The sequence below is a fragment of the Anolis carolinensis genome, chromosome 1 (genome assembly GCF_035594765.1).
Source record: "Anolis carolinensis isolate JA03-04 chromosome 1, rAnoCar3.1.pri, whole genome shotgun sequence".
Lineage (NCBI taxonomy): Eukaryota > Metazoa > Chordata > Lepidosauria > Squamata > Dactyloidae > Anolis > Anolis carolinensis.
In genome coordinates this window covers 258,610,781-258,624,694 of record NC_085841.1, presented here as the reverse complement: position 1 = coordinate 258,624,694, position 13,914 = coordinate 258,610,781, and the positions used below count along the sequence as shown (strand labels likewise).

Sequence of the window (13,914 nt, the reverse complement as noted above, 5' to 3'; positions counted from 1 at the left end):
TCAGGTTTTAGTCTGGAAATAGGGCCTGGGACAATCTTGAACTTGCAACTTTAATCAGATTACCTAGGTGACCACCCCCCTAGATTGTTTCCCATGTTATCCCAATAAGGAATGGGCAAAACCAGTTACTGACATTAGTATAACCTCCCTCATTAGCATAACACTTCATTTATTTGTTGTTGCCTTTCTTTGGTGCACATCACCTTCTTGATTTTCCTCCCTAAATTGCTTAACTCTTGCTACATGAAAGGAAAAAATGGTTTCCAAGGAGTGGGAGAGATCAAAAGAGCAGCTCAGCTAGTATCCATATACATCACAGCTCTAATTACCCGCTTTCAAATTCTTCTGAAGAATTAGGGCTGTCTTTAGGTTAATTTATTAAACAGAGTCTCAACTACAGAAACCAGCGTTCAAATTTGCAGGACTGGTATGAGGAGAAAAAGAGATTCCTTAGGGAGTGCCTTCCAAGTGACCTGGATCTAGGGGCCAATCTACCAGTTTCATGGCAAGGAAGGAAGGGCAGATCAAAGATAATCCTGCTGGGCTGTCTGAAGATATACACTGGCCAGGTAACACAGGCCAAGGGCCCTTTCATGCCAACCAATTATGGTGCTGTGTTTCCACTTTAACTGCCATGCCTGGGGTTTATAGATAGATGGAGTATCAGAGAAGGTATCTGTCTGAGAATGCTAGGACCACATCTGAAACTGGATATCTCAAAAATGACCTTTCTCATTAAGAAAAAAAGTATTCATGAGCATTTTTTGCATCCTTATCTTCGGTAACTGTGGCTTTTGTAATAGGGTAGTCATGAGGGACGTTGTAGAAGCAGACTAAAGGCTCTTCCAGACAGGCCCTATATCTCAGGATCTGATCTCAGGTTTTCTGTTTATCCCAGATTATCTGGAAGTGAGGACTCATATAACCTGGTTTAAAACAGAAAACCTGGGATCAAATCCTGGGATATAGGGTCAATCTGGAAGGGCTCTAAAGCATGCCATTGAATAAAGAAGTAGACATTTCTTCCCCATCCTCTCCCTGCCCTTCTCCCTATGATTACTTTCCTTTCTTTCTCATAAGAGTTCAGAGTTCGGAGCTGTTGACAAGATAAAGAAAAACACACAGTTAAGAAGTATAAATTACATACATCTGCCAAAATGCAATTTATTCAAACCAGCAGGAGTAGAAAACAAACAAAACATTTGTTTTTGTCTCAAAGGCTTGTAAAAATAGACCTGTTTTGGATTGGTCCCCGGATAATAAACAAGCGGGAGATTACTGGAACACAAATTGAATGGCGTTTCCTCACTGGGAATTGATAGCACAAATGAAAACTGGCATCAAGCACTCATAGTCAGAGTCCAACTGGGTCTCCAGTAACAGGGATTGATTTAGGAATATTCTCAGTAGTATACTTGCTCTTTCAAAAGTACAACCACATCCAGACTAGTGTTTACCCAATTCCTGGACCTGAAGAACCACCAATTCATAATGACAAAAACTTCCATTCTACTGGGATTCACCTTCAGTTTGTTGGCCTTTATTCAGCCTATTACAGCATCCAAGCACTGGCCCAGCAACTCCACAGTCCCGGCTGACCCTGATGACAAGGAAGAACAGAGCTGAGTGCCATTAAGGCCCTAATGACTTTGCCCAGCAGCTTTGTGGAGATACAGTATTAGAGAACACGAGGGAGAAGATGAAACTCTGTGATTAATGGCCATGGGGCTGAACAGCATTATTATTATTATATTTATTTATACCCCGCTTTATCTCTCCTGAAGGAGACTGAAAGCAGCTTAACATAAAAGCATTAGCATACATTTTAAAATATACAAATATGCAAACATTAAAACAGAATTAAATATAAACAATATTAAAAAATCACAGTTGAAATCCATTAAAACATACCCAAACTTAAAAACCAAAGCACCCCTTGACTTGAACTTAAAAATCACCATCTTCAAAAGTCTGTTTTAGCCCATCGGAAGGACAGCAGTGAAGGCATTCTCCCAGTGCTACCCTCTGGAACTGGAGATAGAAGTCGAACCACTGTAAGACAAAGCCCTCTATTAACATCTCACAGAGCTATTTCAGTAAGATACCATGATTAATAATGTCAAAGGCTACTGAGAGATCCAGGAAGATCAACAGGGTAACACTTAGCCATTGTTTATTTATTTTATTTTTATTTACAGCATTTATATTCCGTCCGAAGGGGACTCAGGGATGATGTCAGAACACATATACAGCAAACATTCAACCCCTATACAGGGTAAAGTGTGATATGTGAAAGTATCCTGTTTGTCATTTGTTTGTCCTCAGGACAGCAGGTTGTATCTCTTATTTCTCTTCCCTTCTCAATAATCCATTAGGTAGTTCTGGATCATCATGCTGTTTCCTTTTCTTTCATAAGGATGGAAAGAGGTAGGAGTAGAGGTAGGTAGGTGTGTGGGACACACATGCACAGAATGTTGCATTTTGACTAATTACATTTCTATGTATTTGTTCGGTGGTGGCAGTGAAATCAATTAGCAAGAATGAAAAAGCTTCATAAAAAGCTGTGACTCTAATTTCATTTTGACGTAATGGTCAATCGGGTGGAAAAGATTAAAGCCTCTTTCACTTCCTGACCAAGAGCTCAAATGCTGTGACCGGAATATACAAGCAAGAGCTTCTAGATGCGATACTATAGATGTCAATTCCAGTCATCATTGGCATTTGTCAAAGGCCTACATAGGTCAGCATCATGAAAGTCAATGTGTTGAGAAAGGCTGACAATGGTGAGAAGGGAGTATGGAACGGCACCCAGACTGCCAGGTGGTTGTGTCAAAATTTCCCTTCAGGAGCCAAAATAAAATTGCAGTGGAATAATTCTGAATTGAATGTTTCGGCTCAGAATTCCTCAGACACACATTATGTAAGGTCTGTTTCCTGGTCAATCACAACAATATTGTGAGCTATCAGTTTGATACAGTCGCTCAGAAAGCAAATACAGCCCTGAATTATTAGAAAGGGAAATGCCAAGTATTCATTCAGTCCAAGGCAGCAGTAAGAATGCCATGTTTTGCTTTTGATCTCTTGCTTTGAAAAATTGCAAGGCAATAGATTTTGACAGAGAATAAATTTTAAGAGAATGAAAAGTTGCTTGGGAGAGGCACACTTCCTACCACATCCATATACATTATAATGTTCCTGCTCATGAAACAGCTGTGGTAGGGCTTCTTTTAATGAAAACTTGTATAATCTCAGGTAAAAATGGTATTTAGTGTGCAAACACCTCTTAACAGATTCCAACTCTTTCCCAAAAAAAAGTATTGTTCCCCTTTTATGGAAAACAGATCAACTAGAATTAGTGTAAGAATGAGGTTGTAATTTGTTGTAATGTAATTTATATTTTGCTTTTGTCTCTTGATTGAGATGCAGTGTGGCTCATAACATTAAAACAATGCAATTTAAAACCCACAACATTCAAATATTAAAATAGATTTAAACATTAATCAATTAATCAATAGTAAATTAAAATGGCTCAAACAATTAAAAATGGTTAAACAATCAAATTCCATATATTGCGTGCACACACACCAGGTTCTGAAAAACTTTTTTCTTTAAATGCCTGCCCAAATAAAACTAGTTTTAGCCTGCCGCTGGAAGGCCAGCAGGGAGGGACCAGAGTCAAGGGGAAGCCACCAAGAAGGCCCTCTCTTGCATTCCCACCATTTGTGCTTGCAATGGTGGTGGGACTGAGAAAAGGGCCTTTCCTGAGGATCTCAGGGCTTGAGCAACTTTGTGTTAGGAGATAGAATCTGCCAAATAGACTGGACCCAATCCATATAGGGCTTTATAGGTCAAAACCAGGACTCCGATTTTTGCCCAGAAACAGATTGGCAGCCAGTGGAGCCATTGCAACAGGGAAGTTGTGCACTTCTTGTAGCCAGTCCCAGTTAACAATCTGGTTGCAACTCTTTGGATGAGCTGAGGCTTCCAAACACTCTTCAAAAGCAGCCCAAATAGAATGCATTCCAGTAATCCAAACAGAATGTAACCAATGCACATACCACCATGGTCAGATCAGACGTCTCAAGGAACAGATGCAGTTAGCACACAAGTTTTAAGTGTGCAAAGGCACTTCTGGCTACCAAAAAAAGCTGGGCATCTGAATTCAATGGCGAGTCCAGGAGCACCCCCATATTGTAGCCCCGTGACTTCATGTGGAGTATAATCACTATTTCCTGATTTGCCTTGCAACTGATCAGGAGCACCTCTAACTTGTCTGGCATGTGTTTCAATTTTTTTTTCTTTCATCCAGCCCATTACTGGTTTAGGATCAAGACAGCTGCCTTGGCTTGAGGTGGAAAGAAGTAGTTAGGGTTGGGTGTCATCTCCATATAAATGGTACTACTCTTGAAAAGGTCCCTTCAAGTAGTTTGATGTATATGTTAAACAGAAGAGGGGAGAAAACAGAGCCCTGACCCCACAGGCCAAGAGTCAGTGGCTTGAATAGGAATCCTCCAGCACCACCTTCTGGGTTTGTCCCTCCAGGAAACCAGGGGGTGGTTTGAACCCACTTCATAAGAGAGGATGCTCAATGTCCATTACCCTGGCCATTTCTCTATTCCAGAGTTCAGACAGAACTTCAACAGGATAACCTGCCAATGTGACAGGAAATTCTGCAAGAGCCATCAGAAATCCACCCAGATTCATCAGCCTCCTGTGGCAAATCATCCTAATTGGTCCCACACCTCTACAGAAGTTTTAAGTCCCACTGAGCCTAAACCTGACCAAGTAATAACATGTTCATGACAACAGGACTAGTGAATTCCTCCATAAAGCAATGACCATCATCCCATCCAGCACAGAAAGGTCCAGAGTGTGCCCAGCAGCATGAGTAGGATTACACACTTGGGGCAGACCTATGGCTGTTGTGGAGGCCATGAAGTCCTGAGCCATTCCCAACAGTGCAGTTTCAGCATGGATGTTGAAATCTCCCAGCACTAGTATCCACTGAGACTCCAACACTAACTCCAGGACCACCCCTGCTAGCTTGGGAAGGGAGACTTGAGCAATGGGGTGGGTGATACACCAACAAAATTCCTATTCTGTCCTGTCTATCCACCTTTAGGTATACACACTCAAACCCTGCAGACTGTGAGGTCTAGGGGGTGTCTAGACTGTCTAGGGGGTGGAATCACAATAGACCACTGGAGCTCCACCTTACCCCCTCCACCCAGGTCTCACCTGCTGCTGCACAGAAAAACCTGGAGGGCAGAGCTGAGAAAGTTTCATTCAACCACGTATCTGTAGTACAGGTCCAAAGAGAATGCTCATCCAGAATCAGCCCCTGCGTGGCCCTTGTTTTTAAATTTACTGACCTGGCATCCAGCAGCATTTTTAACCCAGCGGGGCTGTCACTCCAGCTATCCAGGTTATTTGACTAGGGAGACAGTTTGGAGGTAATAAACACTCTGTTTCACATTGCATTTTTAGAATAGTCCGGAAAGTTATGTTTCTATAGAGCAAGGAGATGTTTTATAAGATCATAATTTTGGGCTTGAATAGTTTGGTAATGGATTATATCATTTCACAGAGCTAAGGTCCATCATTGTTTGAAAAGAAGTGTTCACATGTTTATGGAAGCGAGTTAATGGTTTTTAATTAGCACTTCTGGCAGTGTCTGTAATCACTCTTTTATGCATATCCAAGTTGCTTAAAGTTACTGGAGGCAGAGCTATTGGAAGTGATGAGTTTATTATACTAATATGTCAAGAAGCTGCTTTTCCTTAGTGGGCTTTGTAGTTTGCATCCTTGCTCAGTTTTGACATTTTTTTCTTTTGATTCATGACATATTATTGCCTGAAATAAAACAACCAATATGCACCGCTCTTGACAGGTGGAAGTTCTTTAGTTTTTATTTGAGAGTTGGACCAGTTCAGGGTTGCCAATGGGCAGCCTATGGCCTAGTTCTATTTTATACAGTTTTAATATTATCTGACATTCATTCTGGAAAACCCATAAACCATTTTCTTCAATGATTTTGAAAGGATCTTTCAGGAAACTAATTAATTACACAGCCCCATGTCAAACTGATGGCCTCAGTCTGACACCCAAAGTTCAACAGGGCTTTACACCTGCACAAGTAAGTTGTGGGAGAAGTCCAGTTCATTAGAACTGACTCAAGACATATTGTGGCCTGAGGTGAAACAGAAGACTCCCTAGGCCCCTCTAACATACTTGGCATAGATAATTGTCTCAACTAGCAGTTTAAACTTTCTTCAGCATTGGCAATATGACAATCTCCTCCAGCAGAATTGAGATCAGCAGGCTAGATTGACAGGTACTCTAAAGAAATTTGATATTTCTGCTAGCAGAATATAGTCAGCTAGTACTATGAGCTGATGGCAAGAAAGTAAGAGTAACTATACTGGATGGCCATAGTAGGGTTAGAAAAATACTTATCCTTTTTGCTTTAGGAATTCCCTATACTGATAGGACGTGAGAAAATCTAGACTTGATTACAGAAGCCCATAAGACTGGCATTTGTACATGGCAGAATAGTGGTTGCCATAATATTGACAGGATCCCAGTGATGTTGTGAGTGATGTTTGTGGAAGATTGGCTAGGAGTTTAGTAACTGGGCTTGTAATCTATTATATCCATCTCTTATAATACACAATCAGTCACACTTACATGCTTTAAAGCCCACATTTAAGTGTTCCATAGTTTCACTGTACTCTGCTTGAGTTTTTTGTATTATGTCATTGCTCATCCAGCAGGCCTATTCACTCATTTTTAAACTATACATGTAAATTTACATTTTATTGGGATGAATGACTTTGATGTGTTTTAATCTTAATTCTATATCACGGGCTGTGGCGCAGGCTGGTTAGTAGCCAGCTGTAATAAATCACTGTGATGAAGAGGTCATGTGTTCGAGACCAGCCCATGGTGGAGTGAGCACCCAACCTTTAAAAAAATAAACATTTTTATCTATGTACTAGCTAAATCTATGTACTAGCTAAACTAGCTGACCAATTACTTTTTTGAGTTCTGCCTGCACAAACATATGCAGACTGTATTTTTATATACTGTATAAAGATTTTAACTATGCTGTACCCTACCTTGAGGAGAAACGGGTAACAAATAAATGGTATTATTATTAATTTTTATATTAGTACACCACAGAGGCACAGCAAAGACTGGAAAGAAAAGTAAAATTATCTTCATAACAATGGCCACCTAGAAAAAGTCAAAAGGTGACAATATATCCAGGCCCATCTGAATAGGTATCAGTCTTCTCACTCTGGTTACTTATTGGATACATCGAATCCTCCCTTTATTCTGGCATGTTTCCTGCCCCTTTCCTTGTCAAAGTCCTGCTGTTGATGCATTAAGGGCTGCTCAACTGGGTAGTCTATTAAAACCTCCTCCTGGCTTTATAAGCATCAAATCATCCCCCTCTGCATGGTGCCCTAGAAAGTCACGGAGACAGCCTTCTGATCAGCCTCTGGTTCTCCAGGGCATTTCATGTAATGTTATAAACATGAATGTTTATTATTTAGCATGACATAATGCATACACATGAAGGTACAACCAAACAAAATATTCACATTAGTGAAACTGATATGAAGCACTTACTTCCAGACATTTTACCAGACTAAAACAAGCAAATGGATCAGCCTAGAGCAACCATCTCATTTTCCCTTCACAACCCCTTCCTCAGTACATATGAGGTTTATGCCTTTAATGTTGAAGCCAGTGATGGATACCCGAGAGCAGGTAGCAAGAAGGTGCAGCTTCAAAGATAGCAACAAATAAATATATTGTTGTGGGGATGGCTGAAACTGACCTGAGGCTCAGGCATGCAGCCTGGCACTTTGTTGCCTGTCCAGGAGTTCTTGCTAAACATACTAGTTGTGTTCTTGTTCCTGTGATCATAGGATTTCTTGATGCGGGTTGTTTCTTGGTACTGGGACAAAGCACAATAGATTCCAAGTTTCTTACAGGTAGGTTTCAGATCTCATGGGTTCAGGTTTGGCCAGCTCAAGGTTTTGCTGGCTCAGAGGTAGAATCCTGTGTTCTCTATTAGCCTCCAGCTCTGTAGCCAGACTATTACAGGGCTTCTAAATCATGGCAGTGGTATTTCATACACCAGCTTAAACCCAGAGGTATGGTCCAAGACAGTTGCTATCCTGTGCATATCTAATACAACAAGGCTCGTAAATGTGGCACGTGGAGTGGTTTCAGTTTTTATTTTTTGGACAATGCATAATAGTTTTATCCAGTTTGTGGTGTGAGAGGAGTTTGCCATATTGGATTATTGCACACACTGTAGTACATTAAAATACTTAGAACAGGGTGTGAATGCACATTGATTCAGTGCATTTCTATATTGTGCATTGCAAATGTACAGTGGTTTGACAGTCATTGATCCACATATGTTAGCATTCAGTATATGGATTGCGAACATAATTGCATTGACAGTGAAGCTACAGTGAAACAATGTTGGATCTCAATGTCCCCAGTGTTGTGCTGGCATCCTCAAGACAGAGCTGGAATAGCTTCCCCACCAGATAATGTCTTCCTCTAACAAAGCTAGGGATGAGAAAGGGAAGGGGTTACTGAACTGAGCCAACAGTGTACATTTTTGCATCTGGGGGTGTCCAATTCCTCCCTGCTATTGTCAATAACAATGTTCTAAATTTGTCTCTGAGTTTTGTGGGGTGGGAGGATTTGCGTCAATTGGTGACTTGTATAGCTGAGAGATGGAAAAAGTAGGGGACTCCAGGAATGAGCAACAGCTGGTGTTTGAGTCATGGACTAGGAAGACCTCTGTATTTATTGGCTGGCTAGGGAAAACAGGCAGTATTTATTATAATCAATTTGGGCTATGACGTGATGAAAGGAAAGTTAAGCGAATCTGCCACTTCTGTGGGTGTAACAGGAGGCATTTCTCAAAAATTCACCTCTATGTGCTTTCTGCAATGTCCACTTGGCTGATACCTCAAGGATGAGTTTGAGAGCTGGAAGGCACTGCAAAGGCCATTGAGTCCCATGGCCTGCCATGCACAGTTGTACATATCTAAAGAATTCAGGGAGATGCCCATCCAACTTATGTTTAAAGACCTGCAAAGAAGGAGAACCCATTATCCCCCAAGGCAATCTATTTTACTGCTCACCACACCTTTGTGTTTGGAAATTCCTCCTAATGTTGAGTTGAAATTTCTTTTCTTGTATTTTAAATCAATTGTCTCAGTTTTTAGAGCAGCAGAGAACAAGGATAGTGAACAAAGTCTGGAGAAAAATAGATTCTTGGTATTAGACTTCAGCCGTGTGCCTACAGTAAATGAAGTAATGAAGCTTGAGCAGTGAAAGAATGTGTTCCTACTCTAACTAACCAGTCCTAGTGCAACTATGTTTGCCTGCTTAGAACAGTCATGGAAAACAGCAGTTACCCTCTGAATCCTCTATTGAGCTTATGCAAACAACAAAACAAAGAGAAAGTCTGCCTCACCAATCTCCTTCACATATAAAGCTTACTTCTTGTTGGTATTTCATCTCATATGTGCACATTGTTAGTTTTTAATAAAATATTGCTGAAACACTTCGAACTTCTCTTTCCTTTTTTTCGGTGTATATTATCTTGATTCTTCTAATTTTATATTTGCCTTTGCAATCAACTTTGCTATTGAAAATATAATGCCTGGGAACAAATTAAATTCACTAACCTGTATTTTGCAACTCAATGTCATAAGATTCCAGCCATATGGATATTTCATTGCTTATTTCCTGCTGAAGGCTCTTCTGGATTCTGTACATCCCTTGTGCCTGCTGCCACATCCTCATCCACCTCATTAATTTTTAGTGAGCATGGTCTTAACTTGGTATTGCAACAAGACTGAAATGCCCAGCTGGAATGGAGGCTTGGCAAGAGCTTGAAAGAATGTATCTCATAGCCTCAAGTTGCTTCCGTTCTCCTCAAGCAGGTCCCATCTGAGCCTTTGCACTTAACAAGGAAGCCAACAGGCATATAAGGGCGGGGTGTTTTAAACCTGACATATTTGGTATTCCTGAAGCATATGTTTGGCTCTTGGCATTTGTCCTTTTCAACATGTATTGAAGAGAGAGGCTGGGAGTTAGTTGGACCAGGTTAGAAACTGAAAGAAAGGGAGGCAAGTTTAACAAACATTATAATACCACAAATAAAATTTACATGAGTGTGAAGACAAAAGAAAATTGAAGGTGGGTGTTGTAGGATTTCACGGCGTATGCACACGGCAAACTTGCCCTTTCCTTGTTCCTCCTCTTTTTCCTTTCTTCTTCTTCTTGTCTTTTTTCCTTCTCTTCTCCACCTCCCTGCATGTACAACAGATATGACAAATTTCTGAAATAACTGACACCCCCCCACACACACACACACATACACGATAAAACCAGTATTCTTTGCACATCAATGAGTGAAGAAAACAGACAATGATGTCCCTTCCATCTTGTCCTCAATCTTTTATCTTTCTACCCTGGGGCATGCTATACATCTTTGAATGTCTGCCCTAAAAGGTTTCTCTACCCTATATCGTCTTCCATTATCATGATGGTTTGTCATCAGTCTGAAGCCCCAGATCTTTCCTGGTCTTTGCTGCTAAACAGGGTCAGTCCTGACAGGGGTGTAGGGGCAAAATGAGGGCATTCCCTCGATAAGAATTTTGGAACCCAGGTTCTGCATTGCAGTAACTTAAACTTTCAATTGGGCTCTTAGAAATAGAGTTCAGGCATTCAAATAAAAGAGCCGGATAAATTTGCCTGGGGAATGAGAAATAGAACTCTTACTTTCTGCAATGCTAGAAATTGGGGGCTGAAGGACACAGTAGTCTCGCTTATCCAACCTTCGTTTATCCAACATGCTGTATTATCCAATGCAGTTTGCCTTTTAGTAGTCAATTTTTTGTAGTCAATGTTTTCAATACATTGTGATGTTTTGGTGCTAAATTCGTAAATACAGTAATTACTACATAGGGTTACCTTGTATCGAACTGCTTTTTCTGTCGATATGATGTTATGGTGCTTAATTTCTAAAATCATAACGTAATTTGATGTTTAATAGGCTTTTCCTTAATCCCACCTTATTATCAAACATTTTTACTTATCCAATGTTCTGCCAGCCCGTTTATGTTGGATAAGTGAGATTGTACTGTATTTTCATTTGTGGGAGCAAAATTCTTCTTGGGGCAGGGTAATGCCTTCCTTTGACATGCCCTGTAGCTAAACTCCTAAAGTCAGGGAACAACATAGCAAAATGACTGTGTGAGGAGCCTGGTTTTATCAAGGATGCAGTTAGAAAGGGATGATACTACAAGAGCAGTGAAGAATGGTGATGACTGCAGCTTACAGGAATCGTATCTCCACCTTGATAGAGTGCCCACCTATATAGAATCTGTGCTCCAGTTTATTTCTCCCCACCTGCCTTGACTGGTTTATTCCTCTCATGCTTAGCAGAAGGATTTTTTAAATGGAGTCATGGTCACACATCACACATCGTCGAAACAGCTTGCATCCATCTGGACCTTCTGTGTGGAGGAGAGAGAACAGAAGTTGGAAAGGGGTGCCAGAAGTTATTTAAAGGGGCAACTAGATTAAACTGGTGAAATTGTTTCACAGGAACGAACTGCTCTGAAAACGCATCTTCAAATCATTTTCTGCAGCTCATAAATCAAATTGTTTTAATGATGCATCTTTCACAGAAACAAAAAGCCTTTCTTGCAGGGATAGGCTTTTCAAAAAAATACAAGGTGTTTTGAAATGATAGATCCTATTTGAAATTGCTATATCTTTGCAATCACGAACTGCACATGAAGGAAATCCTTGCCACTTGAAAGAGTGGAGCATAGAGTTTCAAAGGATTACTTCTAGATGTGTCTCCCAACGCACAAATGACCCCTAGCCTCAGTCATTTGACAGATGACAACCCCACAACACAAGGCCTAATGAAACATTTTCTATTTGTGGAGTTCTTTTAAAGATTTGTTTCTGTCTCAAAGTGGTTAGTAAAATTCGATAACTTGATAACTCATTAAAAACTGTTTGTAATTATTTTGTGTAATTGTGACATGTTGCCATTATGCTTTGAGATTGGGTCCAACATTTTGAAACACTCTGAGTTTTAACTATGACTGAGTAACTTTTTTTAATGTTGGGAAACCTTGGTGGGAATCCTGGATGAAGTGCACTATTCTATTAAATTTTGCCTGTACTTTTATGTAAAAAAATAACATTTTCTGTTCAGGAAATAGCAATTTCTGTGCAAAAAACATTATTTTGGTGCAAAAAAGGAGCACATTTTGTGCAAAATGAATCTCAAGCTACAAATAGTCTCAAAAGACTATTATTTTGAAATATTTTCTTGCAGATGGAGGAAAAGTGCTAAAATTACTATTTTAATTCTTAAGAAAGAAATTAGCAAAGGATTACAACCCTGCTTGTTACAGAAAATGGCCAGAATACATGGTCACAGTTATGAATTTGTCATCTAAATTTACACATCCATAATTAATTCTCCTTCACAATGTCTATGGATTAAACAGTGCAGGGAATGTACAGAAATTATCAAAGTCTCTTGATCCTGCTTTACCAGCCTTACGACTGACCAGGAGGTCCTCTGTCTTGTCTGGATTCAATTTCAATTTGTTCGCCCTTGTCCAGTCCGACACAGCTGCCAAGCACAGGTTCAGGATCTGCACAGCCTCCTTAGTGATAGGTGGAAAGGAGTGACAGAGTTGAACATCTTCTACATACAAATGACACCATACTCTGAAACTCCTGATGATCTCTGCCAACGGCTTCATGTAAATGTTAAACAACATGGGGGACAGTACTGCTCAGCCCTGCAGGACCCCACAAGTCAATGGTTACAGGGCCGAATAGGTGTCCCCCAACAACACCTTCTGGGAATGACCCTCCAGGAAGTACCAGAGCCACTGTAAAACAGTATCTCCAAGCCCCATACCTGCGAAGTATCCCAGGAGGATACCATGGTCAACAGTATCGAAGGCCACTGAAAGGTCCAAGAGAACCAACAGGGACACACTCCCCCTGTCCAGTTCCCAGCGTAGATCATCTTCTAAGGCGACCAAGGCTGTTTCAGTTCCATGTACCGGCCTAAAGCCAGACTGTGCCAAATCTAGATAATCAGTGTCTACCAAGAATCCCTGGAGTTGCAAGGTCACCACACATTCTAAGACTTTGCCCAAATAGAGAAGATTGGACACTGGCTGAAAGTTGACTAATTGAGTGGGGTCCAGTGATGGTTTCTTCAACAGCAGTTTTATAACAGCTTCTTTGAAGCAGGCTGGAATCTTGCCTTTCCGAAGGGAGGTATTAACCACCACGTTTACCCACTCTGCCAAACCCCATCTGGCCTGCTTTACCAGCCAGGACTGCTTGTACAGATAAGATAGTTTATTCAATACCTATGTACTATGAGGATTAAATTCATCCAAATATTTCTAAAATAATTTAAACTAAATGAATAGAAACAGAATACACACACAAATGGATTTTCTGATTAATTGTAATTAGCCTGGCGATTTTAAATATAATTATACTTACTTGATTAGTTCGGACAGCACACTACACGGCGAGCAGCTGGAATTGTCTTGTAAGCAGTAGGGACTCCATGGTTGCTGGTGGACTGACTGACAGACAGTGCACTACACAGTTCTAGTGCTGAAACCTGCTCTGAGGAATCCCTGCTCTGTAAGCTGTGGTAATTATTTCTTAATTAATTGTTTTTTCCCTATAATCAATTGCGTATCCACACATCATTGCTCTCAATTAAAATGAAATAAAGAGAACCAATTGATACTTTAAAGTTATTTTATTTTTCAGAATGTAGTGTTTTTTTCTGCTAGTGAAAAGAAAGCA

General features: G+C 40.4%; 1 long non-coding RNA gene across 4 annotated transcripts in view; it reads right to left on the bottom strand.

Annotated features, from left to right (window-relative positions):
• Positions 1-1,135: 1,135 nt before the first annotated feature.
• Positions 1,136-13,914, bottom strand: part of LOC107983188 (uncharacterized) — a 30,971-nt gene continuing 18,192 nt past the window's right edge. For 2 of the 4 annotated variants that reach the window (XR_010001878.1, XR_010001877.1), the window contains 3 exons: positions 13,600-13,751; positions 12,639-12,737; positions 1,136-11,561 (listed from right to left, as the gene is read on the bottom strand). This is a non-coding gene — a long non-coding RNA (uncharacterized LOC107983188). The remainder of the gene's footprint in view (positions 11,562-12,638; positions 12,738-13,599; positions 13,752-13,914) is intronic. The other 2 variants (XR_010001880.1, XR_010001879.1) reach the window with 2 other exon arrangements.